General features: G+C 39.3%; 1 long non-coding RNA gene across 1 annotated transcript; it reads right to left on the reverse strand.

Moving 5' to 3' along the window:
• Positions 1–2,086: 2,086 nt before the first annotated feature.
• Positions 2,087–2,635, reverse strand: LOC137955843 (uncharacterized). The gene is made up of 2 exons (XR_011113185.1): positions 2,458–2,635; positions 2,087–2,305 (listed from the first exon to the last, which is right to left on the reverse strand). It is a non-coding gene; the product is annotated as an uncharacterized lncRNA (long non-coding RNA).
• Between the last annotated feature and the right edge of the window lie 8,798 nt (positions 2,636–11,433).

The following is an 11,433-nucleotide window of genomic DNA, read 5'->3' on the forward strand; positions in this document are numbered from 1 at the left end:
GAGTCCAATTACAATTAAAATGCCCCTATCCCAATTACACCCAAAGTTTAATACTTAAAATAAGTCCAAGCATAATTAAACAACTCAACATAAAAAAAAGACTAACACAACTAAAACACCTTTAAACTGAGATTCTTCTATGAGACCTCCTTCTGTGAGACTCTTGTAAGATTCTAACATATTAATTTTTTCTCTATGATATTTCTTATTGTGGGAGTCATGTAAGAGCCTTCCATATCTTCTCTTCAACAACTACCTCGATCGTTTGTGCAAGTTCCTCATTAGTCTTCTCCAAATCAATTGACTGAGCTACACTAGCGACTCATAAATTCAGAATTGTAGGAAGGGCAATACACCAAGACCCCTTCCCTTCTCATAACCAACTCATACACCCATCACCTGATCATATATAGCACTATAGTCAAATTCTATACTTCAGCCTGGGCCGCCTTGACTAAATTAGCCATCTATTCTTGTTAAAGTTGTATATAGTAATTAATAATCTGTCTAAATTAATTAAAATACATAAAAATACATAAACACTAACATGAGAAACTCTAGTCTCCTCAGATGCCCATCCACTTGCCTATCTAGAGTGGGTGTTTTTGAAAAGTCAATTGTGGAGATTGCTATGATGGTTGAGATTGAAAGGAATAGTGGATCACATAATTGGTTAATATAATTATATTGGGATTAAATAAAATCAAACACAACTGGTCAAAGTTATCTATTATTAAGATTAATAGTTTTAATGTTACGTGTACATCTAACATGGGTCTTCCTTGAATTAATCCTCATGTTGCATGTGTTCTTCTTTTGTATCATGTCTTCTTGTTCTTCGTCCTCTTCTTCTCCGACTTCATCTACATCTTCTTCTTTCTTCCCCATCGACCTCTTCTTCTTCCTCATACTCATATTGGCCACCATGAAAAGCAGCCACAAACACCATGAATAGAGAGCCCTTAAATAAGCCCTTTATGCAATAAGGAATGTATAAGTTTCTGAAGGAGTAGAAGAGAAAAGTTTATGGCAAGAAAACCTGTTAGTCCCTAGTTCCTGTGCCTTTTCCTATCTTTATAGCACAATTTTATTCTCTTGACTTTCTGGAGTGATGGGAAAGGACACAAAGAGCAATGCATTAAGACATCTTGACTCGCTCAACATAGTTTAGCAGCTTCATTGGAAGCTAGTAGAAGAGAATCTTTTATCGCAAGAAAACCTGTTAGTCACTCATTCTTGTGTCTTTTCCTATATTTATTGCACAATTTTGTTCTTGTGACTTTTTGGAGTCATAGGAAAGGACATGAAGAGAAATGCAGTAAGACATCCTTACTCGGTCATCATAGCAAAAACGATGCCTCAAATTCTCAGCAAGCTGGATTGATGGAACATGTCCACTATAGAGAGTCTCCTTCTCCACAAAGTATAAGACTCTAGACCTCTAGCATGAAAAGAAAAAAACAAGTCATTCTCCTTAAAAATGACCTTACATCGTTAAGAAAAAAATTGATCATAACGATGATATAAATTATGAAAAAATAGGAAACAATATTCATTTTTAAGTTGTTGATTTCACTAGTAGGACATTTACAAATTTTGTGGTCAACCATTTGTGGCTTGCTTCAAGCTCTACAGGCCTCTAAGGCTGCTGGTAAGGTGATTGATCGACTACTAATGTTCTTCTTCCTGTTTAGATAGTAGATTGCAAGCTTAGTGATCAATTGCTTGAAAAAAGTTTTGGTTCAAATTGATTATTGCTTACTTAGTAGTTAGTCCATTGGACCCAAAGCTACCCAACAGACCCATTGCCTGAAATCTGGGAGACAAGGATAGGGACTTGAGGCATGAGGAGAGACAAAAAAAGACATAAAGCTTGAGTATTGTGTTCCCTTCTTTTGACATTTATTCCAGTATTTATAAATACCTCCACATGCCTCAGTTACACTATAAAGACCTAATTATGCGATATCAAAGGGTTATAAAGGCATTTATTGATGCAAACTTAGTCCCAACAGCTAATTCCTAAAGACGCAACATAATAAAAATATTACAAAATTATCTCTTCTATTTCTCCTAAGCAACGATCACTAGAAACCAAAGGTTCAGATATAATAAATCTTCAAGAGAACTGACATGCTCCATTCCATGAATACATGTCCAAATATTTAATGTGGTGGTCTATAAGAGCCTCCGGTGGAACCTGGGTCTGTATAAGTGGGAATATCACCTCCAGTGTAACCTGGGTCTGTATAAGAGCCTCCAGTGGAATATGGGTCAGCAAATAACTTACGTAGTGCCTTCCTCCCTTCAGAATCAAGATAAAATAGAATGATTAGACCACCAATTAAACAACAAAGAATTAGAAAGGGAAAGCAAACAAGTCTTGCTGATTGAGGTTTAATTCTTTCTACAGAACGAAGTTCCTATACATAAACCAGTAGTGGAATGGTTACATACCAATTCCCTGAAGTGGCACTGTTTCCTCCTGAGTTGCAGCAGTCACCGGAGCGCATAAAAGAAGCATGACCACCATGAAAGCTGCCACAAACATCATGAAAAGAGAGGCCCTGAAATAAGCCATTTCTGCGATAAGGAATGTATAAGTTTCAGAAGGAAACGAAGAGAAAATTTTATCGCAAGAAAACCTCTTAGTCACTCGTTCCTGTGCCTTTTCCTATCTTTATAGACAATTTTGTTCTCGTCACTTTCTGGAGGGTGATGGGAAAGGACACAAAGAGCAATGCACTAAGACATCTTGACTCAGTCAACATAGTTTAGCAGCTTCCTTAAAAGATAGTAAAGAGAATCTTTTACCGCAAGAAAACACGTTAGTCACTCGTTCTTGTGCCTTTTCCTATTTTTATAGCACACTTTTGGGGGGTTAGTCCAAAATGAACCGGAATGAATTACTCCCGTATTATTTAGTTCATTAGATTAAGCTGTTATAAGTAGAATAAATTCTTTTTTTTATATCATACTTTTCATTTGGGAGTACTAATACTGGAATCTGTTCTCCACTAACACCCAAGGATGAATTGAAGTTAAATCAATTCATTTTAAGTTCTATTCAATTCAAGTTCATTGTGGACTAACTCCCCCCCTCTCTCCCTCCCTCTCTCCCTCCCTCTCTCCCTCCCTTGTTGTCTTGACCTTGTGGAGTGATGGAAAAGGACAAAGAGAAATGCACTAAGAGACTTGGTCAACATAGAAAAAATGATGCCCAAAATTCACAGCAAGCTGGATTGATGGAACCTATCCATTGTACAGAGTCTCCTTCTCTATAGAGTCTCAGACTCTAGACCTCTACCGTGAAGGGCAGGAGTAAGGTCTGCTCTGTGGAGCCCAGGAGAGAGCGAGGCATCCCCTACTGCCGTGAAGGGCAGGATAGACTCAATTGGGGTGGTGCTCTCCTCCAACTTCGTAACTTTCTCTATCACACAGCATTCTATGGCCTACATTATATACGTCGTATTGTGCTGGCATCGATGCTAGCCAATCCTCTCAATGGCACAAACCGACACAGCCAAGCAATGCGTCAGAGGCATTGTATGGGCTGAGCGGGAGGAATTTTTCGTAGGGGGAGGGAAAAACGTGCGTCCCGCATGCACTTCATGTGAATGATTCAGAAAAAATGTCCGAATCTGGATTCTCCATCTTTCGCCTGAGTGAATGAAGTGGCGTGATTCAAAAGAAGTGGAATTCATTCCACACTAACACCATAATCTAATGAACTAAGTAATGCGAGAGTAATTCATTTCACTTCATTTTGGACAAATCCCTCCTAAGACATCTTGACTCTGTCAACATAGACAAACTGCTCAAAATTTTTAGCAAGCTGGAATTAAGGAAGCCGTCCACTCTGGAGAGTCTCTTTCTCTATAGAATCTAAGATTCTAAACATCTTGCATGAAGGGACGGAGAAAAGGTTTGGTCTGTGGAACCCAGGGGTTCGCCAGGCATCTCCTCAGCACGTATGAAAATCCTTATTATGATGGAATTCCACAGCTAATTCAAAGTTTGGAAGACTTGAGCTCAAATGGTGACACTTTTTCTTTCTTCCATTTTTGAATGGAAGTGAAACAATCATCCTAAAGACAAATCTAAACACTATGATTGATTTGACAAAGCTGAGAACATGTTTTAAGAGAGAGGATTTTGGACCTGGTTTCATTATTTATAATTTTCCATTCACTTGGGGCTTCATTTCATTTTCAGGAATTGCCATTTGATCTTACAAGCGCGTGCTGCTTGACCCAAAGACTGAAGACTGGTAGGATAGAATTAGAAATAGAGTATAGATTGGAGGAATCGGTTTATAAATAGCAGAAGGCTGACCGCTCAACTCAAAATATCCAGTCTGGGATAGATGCATTTATAAATTTTAATAAATGGAGAAAAAATACCCAAGTTTGTTAGCATTTGTTCTCCTATGCTTCTTCTTCATGGCGACTTCTGATGCTCTCAACACTTCTACAAACATGGAGGCTCTCCTCTCCTTCAAATCCCAACTCTCAGGTAACAAAAATTTGTGAAACAGAGAAACCAAAAAACAATAACAAAGATTCAAATAATGATTTTCCGATGATGTATTCTTCTCCATTTATGAGGCAATTTATAATAGATTACATGCTGATTTTAGGACCAATTTAGATCCTAAAATCAAGGAATAAAATCACATGATCAAGGAAACAAGATGTTTCCTACAATCACGTTAATCAATTTACAAACAGTTCATTACAGGCTTGCAAACACTCCCCCTCAAGTTGGTGCATAGACATCGGTCATGCCCAACTTGTCAATTATACCATTAAATGCCTTCCCTGATACTGCCTTCGTGAGCATATCAGCCAGCTAAGTCTTAGATTGAATAAAGGGGAATTATATGATCTTTGCATCGAGGTTCTCCTTGATGAGATGACGATCAACTTCAACATGTTTAGTGCGAGCATGTTGAACCGGATTCTGTACAATTGCGATGGCTGCCTTGTTATCACAGTGGAGATTCATCGGTTTGGCGTATTTAATTCCTAAGTCCCTCAATATATTCCTTATCCATAACAACTCGCATAAACCATGAGCCATGCCTCAAAATTCAGCTTCAACACTTGATCTTGATACTACCTTTTGTTTTTTGTTTTTCCAAGTGACAAGATTCCCTTCCACAAAAGTAAAGTAACCCGACGTGGATCTTCTGGTTGTCAGATCACCTGCCCAATCAGAATCTGTATATCCTTCAATATTAGAGATACCATTTTTTGAGAATAACAAACATTTTCCTGGAGCACTCTTTAAGTATCTCAAGATCCGATAGACTGCTTCTATATGTTCTTCACTTGGTGCATGCATGAACTGGCTCACAACGCTTACTGCATATGCTACATTGGGCCTTGTGTGTGATAGGTAGATTAATCTTCTAACTAATCGCTGATAATGCCCTTTGTCTATTGGGATTTGATCTGGAAGAATTCCGAGCTTATGATTAATTTTCATGGGCGTCTCTATTGGTTTACAGTCAAGCATTCAGGTTTCGGCTAGAAGATCCAACACATATTTTCGCTGTGAAAGGAAGACTCCATGTTTCGATCTTGCAACCTCAATTCCCAAAAAATATTTAAGTTGTCCGAGATCCTTCATTTCGAATTTAGTGGCTAAATACTCATGTAAAGTTTGCATTTCATCTGGGTCATCTCCTGTCACGACCATATCATCAACATATACAATTAAAGTTGTTACCTTTCCTTCTTTGTGTTTTATAAACAAAGTATGATCTGTGTTACTTTGTTTATAACCAAAATCCATCATTGTAGTCGAGAATCTCCCAAACCGTGCTATAGGTGACTGTTTCAGCCCGTACAATGACTTCTTCAATTTACAGACTTCACCTTGACACAAAGAACCACTTTTTATGCCGGGTGGTAGCTCCATGTAGACCTCTTCTTCTAAGTCTCCATTGAGGAAGACATTTTTAACGTCAAATTGTTGCAGATGCCAGTCTCGATTTGCTGCTATAGATATAAGAATGCGAATTGAATTGATCTTGGCTACTGGTGGAAAAGTATCTTGATAGTCTATCTCATACCTTTGCGTATATCCTTTTGCAACTAACCGAGCTTTATATCTATCAATACTTCCATCTGGTTTGAGTTTCAATGTGAACAACCATCGACATCCAATTGTTTTTACTCCTTTAGGTTGGGGAACAAGTTCCCAAGTGGCATTCTTTTGTAGAGCCCCCATCTCTTCGTTCATTGCCTTTTTTCATTTTAGATCAGCTAATGTATCCTGCACATTACTAGGAATAGAAACCCTGGATAATTGATCAATAGTAAATGCATACGATTTAGTCAACCTATGGGAGGACACATAGTTGTTGACTGAGTATTTGGTCTTGGCTTCAAGATCAAGTTCATACTATTTTTTTGGAACTCCCCTATTCAATCTTTGTGGATATCTAGGGGGTATATTTTCTGTAGGAAGACATGTTTCATTAGACTCATCAAACACATGATTTGTATTTACCTGAGGAGGAACATTCCGGGTTGATTCTTCAGTTGTTGGTGCAGATGGGGGCAACTCTGAGGGTTCTTAAGGAGAAATTACTAAATCACAGTCTTGTTGCTCATCGTGACACTTAAAAAATTCATTCACCGCTTCTAACTCAATAAACTCAGCACCTCCGCTATTTTCTTATGGAACATTCTCTTCACTTGAACTCTCCCCTTGAAGAGATGTCCAAGAAACTTCCCCTGAATAATAAGGTATTGATTCATGGAAGGAGACATCTAGAGTCACATGGAGTTTTTTGGTGTGTGGATCATAACACCGATATCCTTTTTGAAATTCAGAGTAGCCAACAAATACACATCGCTTGACACATGGATCAAGTTTATTTCGCAAGATCTTTGGGATATGAACATATGCGGTACACCCAAAAATTCGGGGTTCAAGATTCAGAAGATGGGGAATTGAAATTGAGGATTGCAGCTTGCGTTGAGGAGTTTGAAAATCTAGTACTCTAGAAGGTGTTCGATTGATGAGGTAAGCAGCAGATTTGACAGTTTCGCCCCAATAAAATCGAGGCATGTTCATGCCAAAGAGAGAGGCATGCACTACTTCCAAAATTTGTCTATTCTTTCTTTCTAGTAATCCATTCTGTTGGGGAGTATAGGTGCAAGAGGTCTGATGACGAATTCCATGATTGGTCAGAAAATTTTCTAGAGAAGCATTAACAAACTCAGTACCATTGTCAGATTGCAAAACACGAATTTGCTTTTGGTGTTGAGTATGTATCATTGTGTGGAATTTCTGAAATGCTAGACACACATCACTCTTTTGTATAAGCAGAGATACCCAAGTCATTCTAATGCATTCATCAATAAATGTCACAAAGTAACGAACTCTAGAAATATAGGGAACCTTGGCTAGACCCCAAACATCGGAATGAATAACCTCAAAAGGTTTGAAACTTTTATTCAAACTCGATAAATAAGCAATACGGTGGCTCTTAGCCAATTCACATGTGTCACAATGAAAATGCACATCATTCAAACCTGAAAAAATTTGAGATCGCAATTTCTTAAGATAACCAAAGGAAAGGTGGCCTAATCGTTGGTGCCATAACCATACAGTTGTTTGAGCATTATCTTCACTGCTAGCTTGATTTGTCTAACTGATTTTCGATCCCTCGTTCTCTATCAACTCCAAATAGTAGCGTTTGCCCAGTCTAACACCATAACCAAGAATCTTCCGGGTTAGAATGTCCCAAAAGACACAAAATGAGGACCAAAAAGTTACAGTACAAGCAAGAGTGGAAGTAATTTGGCTAACAAACAAAAGATTATATTCAACACAGGGAACCACAAGGACAGTTTCTAATGTAAGATTATTGGATAATATAACAGATCCTTCCCCAATAATAGGAGAGGTACTATCATTGACTGTTGAAATAACATATTGTGGAGAAGGTAGAATAGATTGTAACTAACTGGGATCCCTTGTCATGTGAATGGATGCACCTATATCAATAATCCAAGGTCTATTCTTAGAATTTACAGAGAATACTAATGTATTATCGAGAATGCCTGGATGGGCAATATTTGCCGTAGGTAGCTCCTGACTATCTTCCATGGATGTCACCATAGCTTTCCCAGTAATCTTTTTACGGGTTTTTTTTTTGAGAAATCCCACCACTCCGGATAGCCAATAATCTCATAACACCGTTGTTGCGAATGTCATTTTTCTCCGCAGTGAGTACATACACGGTTGTTACCTTTTCCAGAGGATTGAGTGTTTCGACTGCTTGATGATCCTTGTCAGTTTTGGTTGACCAACATCGCCAAGTTCTCTGAGACTGGACGATAGCTCCCCATTGTCAGTCTCTGTTGATATTCGCGTATGACATATGCGTATGTACTCTCCAAATCAAGTTTGGAGTCTTTTCGCAAAATTTCTCCACGAACTTGATCAAACTCGGAGTCAAGCCCACTGAGAAAAATATGAACCCGAAGCCTAGCCATTGCAGGGTGCAACAGGATTAGCCCTTCGACTGTTCTCTCCTGAGATATAGTTCTATGATCAATCTCCTGGAAAATAACAACCAGTTCATTGTAGTACATGGAAAATGGTCTACCATTTTGTTTGGTAGAAAAAGATCTCTGGTTCAGCTCAAATATACAGGTTTCATCTGATCCAACATAGAACGTTTTTTATACTGCTTCCCATATCTTCTTGGCAGTGGAGAGGCGAATAAATCGCTGCATTAGCAATGGACTCATGGAGTCAATAAGTTAACTTTTAACTCTTTGATTTTCAGTAATCCATGCTCCAAGATTGGGATCGCTAGATGCTGGTTTTTTTGTTTCGCCGGTGAGGTATCCAGCTTTGTTGCGTGCGCCAATTCGCATCTCCGTGAGTTAGGACCATAATGAATAATTGGTCTCATCGAGGATGATTCCAGTTGGAAATACATAATTGTCTTGGTCGACTATAATCTGTGGTGATGGGATAAGTTTGGTGGATGAGCCTGTAGTGGTGGCCATCGATCTGGAAATTTGGTCTGGTCTTGTCTAATCCGGTCCGGTTCAGTTCAGTCTGGTTCGGTTAGGTTTGATCTGGTCCGGTTCAATTTTGGTATGGTCCAGTGCTGGTCTGGTTCGGTCCGATTCGGTTGACCTGCTGGTGTGGGTCGGTTCGGTCGGCAGAGAAATAAAGGAACAGTAGTTCCTAAGTTTCAAAAAACAATAATCACCTTTCTTCTTCGGCAGAGGCAACGGAGCTTCGACTTCCTTCGGCAACGACGGTAGTCGGCAGCGACAACGAGGCGGTGGTGCCGTCGTCGGTGCTCGTCAGCGATCGCCAGCACTCGTCGGTGACGTGGTTTCGGCTACAGGACCGTCTTCGTAGAAAGAGAACGTCATTGTAGAAAGAGAACAGAGTTCTGCAAGTCAGCTTCCCTCGATGATAGCGGTGATCGGCGGCAATAAAGGGCTGGTGGTAAGGTCGTCGGCGGTCGTCGGTCGTCGACGATGTTCTTTTGGCTACAAGACAACCGGAATACGGAGTTGCAGAAAAAAATAGAGTTCTGCAACTCCACGATGATTTTTTTCGGCTTCCTCCTTCGGCAACTACGGGAGCACTTAGCTCCGAATTTCGGCGACGAAAAGGAGAAGATAATTCTCCCGCTCTGATACCAAGTGAAACAGAGAAACCAAAAAACAATAACAAAGATTCAAAGAATGATTTTTCGATGATGTATTCTTCTCCATTTAGGAGGTAATTTATAATACATTACATGCTGATTTTTGGATCAATTTAGATCCTAAAATCAAGGAATAAAATCACAGGATCAAGGAAACAATCCGTTTCCTACAATCACGTTAATCAATTTACAAGCAGTTCATTACAGGCTTGCAAACAAGACTTCTTTTCACTTTGGAACAAGAGCTCCTCGGTTTGCACCTGGTCAGGCATCACTTTCGCCAAAGCCACCAACCGCGTCTAGTTCATCGAGCTTCCGAGGCTAGGACTCTCTGGTCCCATTCCTCCTCAGTTATTCAATCTCTCCTTGCTTGTCATTCTTGATCTTTCTGATAATTTCTTCCATGGACAAATTCCCCAACAGTTCACCACTCTTTCTCATCTTCGAGGCGTTGCTCTCTACAATAACTCTTGCACTAGTAGAATTGTTATGGGAAGGTCAAACAACCAAAATCAATCAAACAACCACAAACTTGTTATGGGAAGGTCAAACAACCAAACTCAATCAAACAACCACAACACAAGATTTACGTGGAAAAACCCTTTAGTGTGAAGGGAAAAAACCACAGGGCAAATCCAAATAATCTTCCACTATCAAAAATGGGATTACAATATCAATTTCTGTCAAGTTTGCCCAAACTTGAGGTTTACAGAATCATGAGAGAAAACAATTCATAATTCAAGCTCATTCACAAGAATTGTGAGATAACCAAATAAACAAAGGTTAGAGATCACCGGATATGGAGATTTCTCCAAAAAAAGAATGTAGAGAAAAACAGAAAAGCTTTGGAGAATCTTCTCCTTTCTTTTCTCCTCTCTTCCTCTTTCTCTTCTTTTTCTCTTCTTTCTCCTCTCGGTCGAATTCTCACTAAGGACAATAGCAGCAAGCAGCCGAGGCTCCCTCTCGAGGATGGCGGCGAAATGGCTAACGCTCTCACTTCCCCTTTTTTCCTCTCGGCTTGGCATTCTGGTTTTTCTCTTCATCTGATGTTTTGTTTCTCTCTCACGGCCAAAAAAACCCCTTACTTTAGGGTTTTAATCTCTTTATTCTATCTCTTTCACATGAAAGAGATTTAGTGGTGGGGCCCACTCATGGGTTGGACCCTATCTACTAAAAGCAACAATCTCCCCCTCCAGACCATGAGGAGGGCTCACCACAATCTTTCATATCGGCTAGACTTGTGCACAACTCATGTTTTTCCTTAGTCACCTCTTTTGTCATCATATCTGATGGGTTTTTATTAGTGTGGATCTTCATAAGAGATAATATATCATTTTCCAACACATCTCTAATCCAATGATACCTCAAATCAATGTATTTTGTCCTACTATGAAAAGTAGCATTTTTACTCAAGTCCAAAGCACTTTAACTATCACAATGAATTGCATACCTCTTTTGTTTGAAGCCTATCTCACCCATCAACCTCTTCAACCACAGCATTTCTTTACTAGCTTCAGTTGCTGCAATGTATTCAGCCTCTTTTGTAGAAAGAGCAATGCATTTTTGAAGTTTAGATTGCCAAGAGATGGTTTTCCCTGCAAAAGTAAACAAGTAACCTGATGTAGACTTTCTCCCATCTATGTCACCTGCCCAATCTGCATCTGTAAAACCTTCTAATATAGGTTTTGAACCACCAAAACAGAAAAACAATTTGCTAGACCCTTTGAGGTACCTAA

This window comes from Aristolochia californica, unplaced genomic scaffold (genome assembly GCF_029961685.1).
Source record: "Aristolochia californica isolate CCGP_79_NKW_82.1479 unplaced genomic scaffold, dmAriCali1.0.hap1 SCAF_2, whole genome shotgun sequence".
NCBI lineage: Eukaryota > Viridiplantae > Streptophyta > Magnoliopsida > Piperales > Aristolochiaceae > Aristolochia > Aristolochia californica.